Below are 12,111 nucleotides of genomic sequence, written 5' to 3'. Positions count from 1 at the left end.
TTTTCTGTTTCAGTAATATATTTTATATTCTGTATATGAAATTTGAGGGAATCAGTCTTACACACTTCTATCTCCTTCTTTTCCCAATTATCATTTCCATCATTTCCAGTTCTAAAATTCTTCTCCCCAAACCTCTTCTCTATAACTCCTACTGTGTTCTAGCTGGCTTGTTTTCTTTTCATTACTTCTCTGATGGATTTGATTTTTTGTGATTCTTTTTACTTCTTTCCTGAGCTCTGAAAGATTATGTTTCATCTCACTCTGTTGTTTCACTATGTTTTTTTCTGAGTTTTTGTAATTCTTCTTTGAGCTCTTTGATTACTTTACTTGGTTATATTGAATTTATGGCAATATGCTTGGCCTACATTTTTATCTGCTTGGTGGCAATATATTTTCTAGTTATTGCTTTTGGTCTGCCTTTTGCTTTTTCTGTTCCTTTCTTCTTAAAAAGTATTTTTAAATGACTTTGTCTGTGCTGTGTCTTTTTAAAATTATTATAATTCACTTTTTATCACATTTGAGTCAGCTATTTGCACTAAGCCTATGTGGGAATGTGTGTGGGCAATAATATAAGTGGCAGAGATTAATTTGTATATGAGTTGTTTAGGCTTTATTTGCCTTCCTGTTCCCATATAATCTATTGTCTTTTCAGTTGCCCAAAATGACTAGAATTAAGACTCTCCTTAGACTCACCTGCAGAATATTTTCTGTAAAGATGGCATGCCTGTGTCATCTCATTCTGTAGTACCAAATCTAATCTTGGGAAAGTCCAGTTCCCAGTCCATTTGTTTTGTTCCTATTGTTCTAAATAATGTACATCAGTCAGTATCTCAGCAGGCTGGGTAGAGGAGAATGAACTATCAAAGGGAACTGAGATGGCCAGTCACAGCAAAGTAGAAGGAAACCCTGGAGGATCTGTCGTCACAGAACTCAAGGAAGAAAGTATTTTAAAAAGGAGAGAGAGGCCAATTATGTGAAATGCTCTTAGGAAGTCCTGTAAAATGAAGAATTAAAACTTTCTTTGAGTCACAAAGATTATTTGCATTATTAAAATGTGTTTTCATTGGTGGTATAATAGAAGCCATACTGAAATGGGTGAAGAGTCAATAGAGAGTAGAGATACTAAAGGCAGAGAGCTCTTTACAAGAGTTAGGGGAGAAAAGAGACAGAAGAATAGGTTAGGAGAATGTAGGGTCCAGGGACACTTTATCTTTCTTAATTTTTAAGAGAATGATTAAAGCATGTTTAAATAGTAAAGGGTAGGGTCTAAGAGAGAGATAGCAGAGAGGCCAGGGAAGATAACCTCAGCCGTGGAGTTATAAGAAGGTGGCAGGTAAGGCCCTTTTTAGGAGGAGGGATATTTCCTCCATTTTCAAAGTAGAAAAAGAGGTGAATCCAGGTGTCTATGTGAGTAGGTCTGTGTATTTGGTGATGAGAGTTGTGAAAACTTCCTTATCATGTTTCTAATTTATTAGCAAAATCAGAGAGATTGTCATCCATTGAAATTCCAGAGGATAGGGAAGGATCAAAATTTAAGGAGAAAGCAGAAGACTTGAAATGATTATTGTGGAGAGTAGGAAAGCTAGTCAGGCAGCCCTAAGGGCCTTGCTGGGTTGGGAAACCATAAATGTGCCCCACTGTGTTATTTTTCTCCAGCAATTTGGAACCATCTAAAAAAGAAACATTAAAGGTAATGACCCTGGCATCTCAAGCCTGGCCGAAAGAGTTTCTGTGTTGTCTCTCTCCAACATACTTTAATACTAGACCAAAGAGAAGCTAGTTTGACCTCTGTAGAACAAACTCCCTTTGTTGCTTAACTGAGGAAAATCATGTGGTAGATTCGCCATGTAAGGTATTTCTATCCTCTTAAATAAAAGCTCCCCTTGGAACAGTGATTGGTAAGGCCAACAGGTGGATTCTGAAGTAAGAAATCAAAATCTGCCTTTCATTGATTTTTCAGTCATTTGCCTCAATTCTCTACTTCAAGTTCAATTTGGAGTGCTTTTTACATACTAACATTGTGTCTAGCTGCATGATAGTCACGATAGATTTTCTTAACATTCACATCAAAACTTTGAAAATGTGTTAACTCTTCAAATATTAAATTTACATGTATAAATCTAAAACTAAATTATTTCTAGAGCAGTACGTTTTAAAATATACTGTTTCTGTAACACATTTGACTTAGAAATTTCTGGCTTTGCTAGTATTCTGGTAACATTTCTCCTTTAAAAGAGTAACAAACTACATTTATAGAGTTGAAGACATTATTATATGGATATATTTTTAAAAATTAGAGACAGTTCAAATTTTCCCAAATTCTATTTTTTTAATCTATATCAGAATTTGAACTGCTTAATTTTCCCTTACTTCTCATACAATGCTGAGGAATGTCACAAATGTTAAAAAGAATTTAAAATAATGTTCTCATGAGGTGCTGGATTGTAAGCCACACTTGAGTGTGTTGAAAAGTGAGCAGGAAGTGGTGGAAGAAAAGATAGCAGACAATGATTTTCAGGGGGAAGAAAGTTAACTCCTTTATTGAATCTTAAGTACTGGTGTGCATGAAAACTTTTACTGTGTATATCTAAGCCCAAAATACAGAAAGTGAAATGAAACCTGTCAGTTTTAGATGCTTTAGGTCACCTATTCAGAATTACTCAAAAAGAGAGATGCTATAAACCTTTTTCTGCAAGAATTGCTTTTGTAAAAAGCACGTGTGGGTGGCTTTCATTTAAGACTAAAATATTTTGAGATCAAAACTTCAACTAGATTGTAAAGCAATTATACCCCAATAAAGATGTTAAAAAAAAAAAAACTTCAACTAGAACCACTGTGAGTGATTTAAATACATACATTGAGACATAAAATGGCACTAATCACATATTTCAGGTGTCAAAATCCCTGGCAGAGTAGATTAGTGAAAAAAAGAAGTTATAAAAGAGCAAGAGAAAAAAATCTAAAAGGGAAAAAAAGATGGTTATAAATGCAACAGATTTCCTCTGAACATTCAAATGTTTTCACTAAACAAGTCAAGAAAGGATAATTTAAAATCTCTACAAGAGGATTTAGAAAGTCAAAATAGATGTGAAAAAGATCATACACGTGACAGCTAAAAGAGTGGGGAGAAATCCCTAATAATTTTTATCTAAGGTCTTTTAATCTCGTTGAATTTGAATGAGATTCTAACTTGGAGATGTTAAAAAATCTAAGATCAGACTGGTTTCTCCTATTGATATTCAGCTGGAAGTGTGAGTCATACATAATTTAAATAAAGAATAATAAATCCATTTGAAAGGGCTAGATCAAACTCATAGAGATATGTATTATTCTCCCAGAACTATACAGACTCCAAAGGCAAGAGGAAGACCCCAGAAGTCATGCAGTTCATTTTCCTGTTCTAAGAGAGCTCCAGAAAGACAACTTTGTTTCTTCTTACTAAATTTGCAGAGAGGGAGTTGGTATACTGCTCGTCCAAATTCCCCCATTAAATTTTGGTTCAATGATTTATTCTCCATTGTCTCCAACATCTTATTTATTCAACAATTAGCAAAAACCTAGCATACGCATCAAGGCCTGTAAGAACCTTGCCTATGGGGAGGAAAAGAAGAAAAAGTGCAATCCGTATGTAAAGACCTATCTGCTGCCTGACAGATCCTCCCAGGGAAAACGCAAGACTGGACTCTAAAAGAACACGGTGGAGCCGACCTTTCAGGAGACCTTGAAGTACCAGGTGGAGCTTACCCAGCTGGCGACCCAGCAGCTGCGGGTGTCTGTGTGGCACCTGGGCACGCTCGCCCGGAGGGTGTTTCTTGGAGAAGTGATCATCCCTCTGGCCACGTGGGACTTTGAGGACCGCACGACCCAGTCTGCCCATTGGTATCCGCTCCAGGCCAAGGCAGAGAAAGATGAAGACAGTGTTCCCACGAATAACAGAGAACTTGTAGTCCGGGCCAAACTGGTCCTCCCTGCAGGGCCCAGAAAGCTCCAGGAGGCTCAAGAAGGGACAGGAGATCAGCCATCACATATCGGTCAGCTCTGTTTGGTAGTGCTGGGAGCCAAGAATTTACCTGTGCCCTCAGATGGTACCTTAAACTCATTTGTTAAGGGCTGTCTCACTCTGCCAGAACAGCAGAGGTTGAGACTGAAGTGCCCCGTCCTGAAGAAGCAAGCCTGTCCCCAGTGGAAGCACTCCTTCGTTTTCAAAGGGGTCACCCCTTCTCAGCTGAGGCAATCCATCCTAGAATTAACCGTTTGGGACCAGGCCACCTTCGGTGTGAACGACCGCTTGCTGGGAGGCTCCAGGCTTGGTTCCAAGGAAGAGCCAGCGGGCGGCGCAGACTCGTGCTCACAGTCAAAGCTCCAATGGCAGAAAGTGCTTTCCAGCCCCAACCTGTGGACAGACATGACCCTCACCCTGCACTGACCGGAGTCTCCGGGCGCAGTGGGTTTTCAGGTGCCGGGGCCTGATGGTCGGCTGCGGGGCTGGGCGTGCGGGCACGGGGGTGGAGGGTGGTGAAGGGCCCTGGGGGGTGTGAGCTCTCCCCGTCTACAGCCGTCCTGCTGCTGAGATGTTCTTCCACATTCCTCTATGAGTATTTAGACGGAACCATTATCGATGCTACGTTAGTTAGGTCTCAGGTTGGTTATCTGTGCTTTGAGAGATGTGGAAAATGACCCGATTTCAATAAATGTTCAACAGTTAAAAAAAAAAAAAAAGTCAGATACTGTAGTAATCCCTGAAGTAACAAAGGTAAATAAGAGGAGCTCTTTCCTTGGGAAACTGTCTGCTAAGTGGAATGAACTGGGTGCCCTGGAGGTATGGGGAAGGGACTATAAACCAGATGGAGGGACCTAAGCAGTGTATTTGAACTTAGTCTTGAAGGTGCAGTATAAACTAGCTAGAAGAAAGAGTGAAAGCAGAACATTTCTGGAAGAGAAAGGAACACATGCAAAGATAAGAGGGTGTGAAGAGTGTGATGGCTTCCAGAAGCTCCATATACAGTGGGTAAAGGCTACTGCAGGTAGGAGGTGAGGCTAGAGTAACACTTTCCAAAATATCTTTTGAGGAATATTAATGCTGCTAGAAGCACTGAAAAAAATTCTTTCCAGACTTAGTAGATAGAATCTGATGGGAGTTCCCAATAAAAATTGTGGGTTCTGGAGGCTGTAGGAAGGTTTGGTTGGGAGGGCAGGCAAGGTAGGGAGTACTGGAGGCAGAAAGCTTGGAGCAGTATTGGGATAAAAGTCCAGGAAAGGAAGAAAAAACACAGAGGAGCTTACATCTGGAGCAGTGTCTCAGAAACACGAGGCTGAGGGTGACGTCCGGAGCTTTAGTTTCTATCACTACTAGATGGAGGCACCATGGAGATATTATGCAAGAGTATATGATGCTTCAAGTCTGTGCTCCAGTCAGGCTTTGTCCACTGAGACTTTCTTGCAAAATATTCTATGTTTTGTCTCCTCAAGTGATGTGGTTACCTACCCACATGCCTGGCTTCCTTTATACCTTCTTTCTGAATTGGATGTCTATAGGTAGGTCACAAACTATAGAAAGTTTCCTCAAGGACATGTTGGAGTTTCAAGGACTCTTGTTTAGCTCTGTCAGCTCTTTACTCTCCTAATTTCTCTAGCACACCCTGTTCATAATCCAGTTCTTTATTCTCCTGCCAGCCCCTTGAGAATCCTGTAATTCTCAGGCTCACTTCAATTCAGGATGAGCGATGACAACTTTGCTTTCCCTTTTGACAACTCTTTGAAACTACAGTTTCATGCTGTGGTCATATCCTTGATGGCATCTAGATATAGTCTTTTAGGTTGAATGCTCTGGTAGGATGACCAGTTTGTCCTTGTTTGTCTGTGGCTGAGGGGTTTCTGGGATGCAGGACTTTCTTTGCTAAAACCGGGAAAATCCTGGACAAGTGAGGAGAGTTGGTCAGGCTAAGTCACTCTGTCTGTCTTACTCACCACTATCTCCCAGCGTAGTACCTGCCACATGATAGACCTTAAGTATTTCAAATAGATACTAGCTTAATTAATCGAACACTTAGATTTACCAGATATTTGTATGCATTATATCATTTTATCTTTTTTTTAATAGATCTTTATTGGAGTATAATTGCTTCACAATACTGTGTTATAATTGCTACACAATACTGGTATAATACAATACCAATGTGAATCAGCCATATGCATACATATATCCCCATATCCCCTCCCTCTTGCGTCTCCCTCCCACCCTCCCCATCCCACCCCTCTAGGTGGTCCCAAAGCACCGAGCTGATCTCCCTGCGCTATGCGGCTGCTTTCCGCTAGCTAACTATTTTACATTCGGTAGTGTATATATGTCGATGCTATCATAAACAAGACAAAAAGACAACCCTCAGAATGGGAGAAAATATTTGCAAATGAAACAACAGACAAAGGATTAATCTCTAAAATATCATTTTATCTTGATGGAGGAGAATTCTCTATTTATTTTACATATGAGAAACTTGAAACTCAGGAGGTTATCATCTGCCCAAGGCAACAGAGTTAGTAGGTGGCAGAGTTATGTTTTGAACCCATATCTGTGTGGTTTTTAAACTTGTGTTATTTCCAGAATGCAGAGGCGCCTGTGTAACAGCCCACCATCCACCTGCTTAAGGCTTTGCGTTAGTGCTGAGCTTTGGGAGCTGTCAGAAACAGGCTCCCAGGGAATGAGAAATGTTAACGGAGTGCAGCACTTTGTAAACTCCCAATAATAGCTACTACCCTTTTCTCTCCAGGTCCCTTTTCCCCAGGGCAGCTTGTTATCTACAAGAAACATGAATTCGTGAGAAAGAGAAAATTCCAAACTATCAGCATGAGTTAGAAGCCAGACATTTGTAGTTACCTTTATCTTTGTGCACATATCATTAAACGAATTGCTTTAATAACCCTAAGCCTTCATGTACTCTTTGAATAATAGCTTTTATAACTGAAGTTAAGATGCTATAAGGATAAAAGGAAATATTTCTCCTCTGTGTTTACTTACAGGTATCTTCACCATGGAATTTGCGCCTTATGTATTTTCTACTGACCATCTCATGACAATAGTTGGCATATGATACCTTCTATTTTGGAACACAGTAACTCTCCAATCACTCTAATTTCTCTTTGTAGTTTAGATTTATAATGCACTGTTGAACGTTCTTAATAGAATATTACTGTCGGATTAGTTACTCTTATAGCAGCTATTATTTTAATATAAAAAACAAATGTACTCATAATTGTAAATGGTATTGTGATTAATGAATGCGTCATTCTTGCACAGCAGTAACATATCTGCTCTTTGTTAATCAAATTTAAAAGGAAATGGAAGAAGAAATTATGATATGACACCTACTAAAGATGAAACTGATAATGGAGCTCCAGGTAAGTGCTTCTCTTTCCTGTATACAAGCAGTTTCCTTGATATGAATTATTTGTGTAGTCAGGGATCACAGTGGACTGAAATGTACACAGGGTCACACATTCATCATTAATTAAATAATCCAGTGTGAAAATTTCCCTTTTTTAAAAATGAGCAATGAAAATGAAAATAACTGAGCCATGAACACACAGTCAATGGTTTCCCTAATATATATGTTTTAAAACTCTTCCAAATTGTCAGTTTTGCTTCCCCAGGGTGTGAAGTGTAGGCAGCTCTGCAATTTGTAGATTAGTTGGTTTAGCAGACTAAATTTTTAAAAAAATGTGTTTATACCATAGCTAGAATATTCACTAATAAAAATGAGACCCTAATGTGGAAAGTAATAATTGATTATCAAAATGCTTTAAGCAATATTTCCATGAGTAATTTGAAGGCCAATAATTTGTAATGTCAAGTCAAAACAAAAATACCTTTGTTGCTAGAAATAGGCTGTTTCACAGTTTTCATTTTTGAAGGAAGCGAAAATATTCTTATTTCTACCACCAAGTACAAGAAGCTTGAACACTATGAGTAATAAACCTGGTGTATGATAATCTGAAGACCAATATGGTGGTCATTGCTTTAAAGAGATTCAAACCACTCATTTGGCATACTTATTATGTCTTATTCTCTCTCTGTCTCACTATCCCTCTTTTACTTAAAAATTTCTTTTATTTATTTAGTTCTGTTGGGGCTCAAGGCAGGCCACCCACAAATATGCCACAGTGGCATATTGATTATTTTGAATTAAAGTTACTTAAGAAACGACCAACGCAAGAGGGACACTCTGACCCTTCTTTCTATCTCCCTGAAAGCAGGAAATAAACCTCTCATGTGAAAGGAGGTAGAAGGACACCTTTAATGCCAGAGATAGGGAATTCAGGCCCAGAAGACTATATAAACAAATCTTATTACTTTAATTTACCACCCAAGCCCAAATTCTGTTTAGATTCTTCACTAATTGAGCATCCAAATCCTAAATTTCTTTGTCCTGTCAATTTCTCATATGTTTATTGTTTTTTTATCTAAAAAGTACAAAAGCTGCCTGCTTTGGACACTTCTTAGGTCTCATTTCTTTGAGACCTCCCTGTGAATTAAAATTTGTTTCTTTTTCTCCTGTTAATCTATTTTATATCAGTTTTATTATTAGTCCAGCCACAAGAACTCAAGACAGGTAGAGGCAGAAATTTCCCCCTCCCCATCAGTTCCTAATTTTCCAACTAATATTTAAGTAACTTGAGTGACAAAAGAAATTTTATCTGACGTCATATTTCTCGTAAAGTCCAGCATAATAACTCACATCTTTTTGTCACTTATAAATTTGTATTGATTGCTTGATCTATAATTTTGGAATAACTGTGTTAAGAACGCAGAAAGATTGCTATCGAGACAAGCAAAATAAATTGATGTGACATATCTCAAAGTTAAGGGATTAATCAATTATACTTCAAATTTGATAGAAGGAATAATATCCCACTAATTACCAGAATTTAGTGATCCATCCTTGCCATCAATTTATTGCTGCTGTCGTGAGCTATGAGAGGGCCTGATTGCGGAATTGGATGTGGTTGGCTAAACACAGGCTTCTTACTGACGCCCAGTAAGGTTCAGCATTTTGCCATATTTGACAAGCATTATTTCTATTTAAAAGTCTTGTTTAAGTTGTTTTCACAATATGATCATTTCAGGAACCTCAGTGCTTTAGAAGAGTTTCTATAACTTTGTTTTTTGATGGGGCCTACCTTAGGTTATTTTCAAAATGTAAACAGATAAATATCAATTAAGTGACATCTGGCACCAGTTTAGGAGTCAGATGACGAATGACTGCTGGGAGGGAGGAGTTAAAAAGAGTAAGCCAAGAAAGGACCGTACTGCTCCCTGTGAAAGTGGGCTTTCTGAATGACCATAATCACGTGAAAGGTATAAGGAAAGTGTAGAAGTTTCTCTTTTCTTCTATGTGCAGGAAAGAATATAGACGTTCTGCATGCAAGTAGTTTACAAAAGTAAACCATTTTTTTCCCCTAATTAATGTGGACACTGTGTCTGTGGCTGTGACAGAAGTTAAGAGACCCCCGCACATTCAAACGCTGAAGATGGTTGAGCGTAAACTTCTGGAGAGGTTTTTAAGCACAAGTTGTGTAAAGTGTGTTAAAAAAAAGAAATGTCTGAGGTCTTTTTAAATTTTTTCCCTTTAAAGTAATCACTAAGAAATACATCCTAGGTCTTTATTTGGGAAAGAAATCTTTCTCTAAAGGAATTATGTTTCATTGCCTAATATCCCTTATATTTACTTGCTTTAATAAAGAGTTATGTTTCAGTACCAAAAGATATATTCCAATCTCTTTTCTTAAATATAAATGGCTAAACTGCCTTTTTAAAAAGCACAGATATGGTATGGTGAGAAAAAATTGTGGGTCTAATGTCTTTGAGTGGTAAATAGCCTAATTTTAAAAGTTGACTCTCCCAAACTAAAAGCACAGCATAGAAGCGTGTTGTATGCCTGAATAGAATTACTAATAATGAATTAGGCCAACCATTGATTTGGGAACAGAAGGGACAGTATGGATTTTACTTACTAAGCCTCAGAATCTTTAGAGGCAAACCTCACATCACTGAGCAATGCTGAACCTATCAATTCCTGGCCATGTGTTCACCTAGCAACACATACTTTATTACTGAAAAAAATCTGCAAAGAGGTTAATTAAAAAATTTTCTCTCTCTCCACCACACAACTAAAGGAATACTCTAAAAATTCTCTGGCAGAAGCACAAAGTTTTAGGTAAAATTCTAATAGTGTAAATATAATATTAGTTCATTAAGGAAGGTGACTGGTTGCATTGCCAGTTCTTAAAAAACAGCTGAAATATAATTTACCTACCATACAATTCACCCATTTAAAGGGTACAATTCAATTATATTTAGTAAATTATATTTAGTAAGTTCACAGAGTTGTGCAACCATTACCACAATCAATATGAGAAAATTTTAATGACCCCAAAAAGAAACCCCATAACATTTAGCAGTCCCTTTCCATTTCTTTCCAACAGCCTCAGCTGTAGGCAGCCACTCACCTTCTCTGTCTATGGACAAATTGTGGTCTTTCGTGAGTAGCTTTTTTCATTAGCATAATGTTTTCAAGGTTCATTCATGTTATAGCATGTATCAGCATTTCATTCCTTTCTTATTGCCAAATAATATTCCATTATATGAATATATGGATCACATTTTATTTATAAATTTACCAGTGATGGACATTTGGGTTGTGTCTACTTTTTTGGTTATTATGACTAATGCTATGAACATTTGTGTATGTGTTTTTGAGTGGAGGTATGTTCTGTTGGGCTGTACCCCACAGGCCTGCAAGCCTGGTAGTTGCCCAGTCCTGAGACTGAAAAAAGATCCCGGAGGCAGTGACAAAGACATCAACAGTTTATTGGACAGGGCATTTTATATGTATGAACCAAAGGTCCTGGAATGACACCCTGCCGTGGATGGCAGAGGGCAGCAGAACATGACAGCAATCTCCACTACCTGGGGGAGAAGGAGGCTACCATTTACAGGGGGAATTGATGTCAGGGTGGCTCATCAGTTACCAAGGAAACCAGCAGCTGGGGCAGGGGGCAAGCACATGGGCAGTTACTAATTAAGCTCTATATAAGAGGATTGGATCGTCCCGTGAGTGAAACAGGGCCTGGTCAAGCAGAGGATGTACAGAGAGCCAGAGAACAGCCATCCTGAATGGCCTAACCGTACGTGAGGCAACTAAGGAATGTCGCTCACTACACAGTTCTACAAGAATTAAGTCACTAGCCACTGCAGGTGTTGACCTACAACACATTCTGAAAGGAATTCAGTGGGAGATCAGAAATAAGGCATTCTGCTCTGGGAAAACTGTCACAACAGAACCTCAGATAGTTAGATATTTTCAGGAGAAAATTTAATAAACTTGGATTCTTGCATCTTCCCATACTTAGAAAAGCACTAAAACCATTAACTGATATCTGTTCCTTGGCACTTCAACTGAGATGTATGCTTGATTGCACATACCCCCTTGGCCAAAATCACATATATACTGGCCTCTCCCCACCACTCCCCTCTTTAGAGCAGTTTCTCAGAATGATCAGAGAGGCTGTCTCCTGGGCTACAGTCCTCAGGAAGTCACCAAATAAAACTGAAACTCATGGCTCTCACATTGTATGCTTTTATTTCAGTTGACATATGCTTTCTTTTGTGGGGGAGGAGTATATAACTAGGAGTGGAGTTGCTAGATCATATGGTAGCTGCATGTTTAATCTTTTGAGGAACCATCAGACTGTTTTCCAAAGTAACTACACCATATTGCATTTCCATCAGCCTTCTATGTGGGTTCCAACTCTGGATACTGATATGTCCCTCCAGGACTTGCTGTGGGTGTTGATGTTTGTTTATTTATATTTTTAGTTGCTTGGCTGGATATTTCAGTGAAATCTGTTTCCTCACAGCATGCTGCCTCAGAGGATGCAGCCTCCGGCCACACACAGTTACCCTGGGATGACAATGGCTTTAGCTGATCTCTCTCTGTTTTTCTGATCTTTGTTAAACTGTCTGCCTCTGGTGGTATCACATCTAGCTGCCAGCCTCCTCTAATAGCTGGTTGATTGTTCTACTGTTTTCAACAATGTCCTGGGGTGTAAACCGCT

General features: G+C 38.7%; 1 pseudogene; it reads left to right on the top strand.

Moving 5' to 3' along the window:
* The window catches only part of LOC114896549, a 24,250-nt pseudogene extending 19,824 nt beyond the window's left edge, over window positions 1-4,426 (top strand).
* Window positions 4,427-12,111: the final 7,685 nt, after the last annotated feature.

Source organism: Monodon monoceros, unplaced genomic scaffold, assembly GCF_005190385.1.
Source record: "Monodon monoceros isolate NGI ecotype Baffin Bay Population unplaced genomic scaffold, NGI_Narwhal_1 Super_Scaffold_16, whole genome shotgun sequence".
Lineage (NCBI taxonomy): Eukaryota > Metazoa > Chordata > Mammalia > Artiodactyla > Monodontidae > Monodon > Monodon monoceros.
This window is presented reverse-complemented; position numbering and strand designations above follow the sequence as displayed.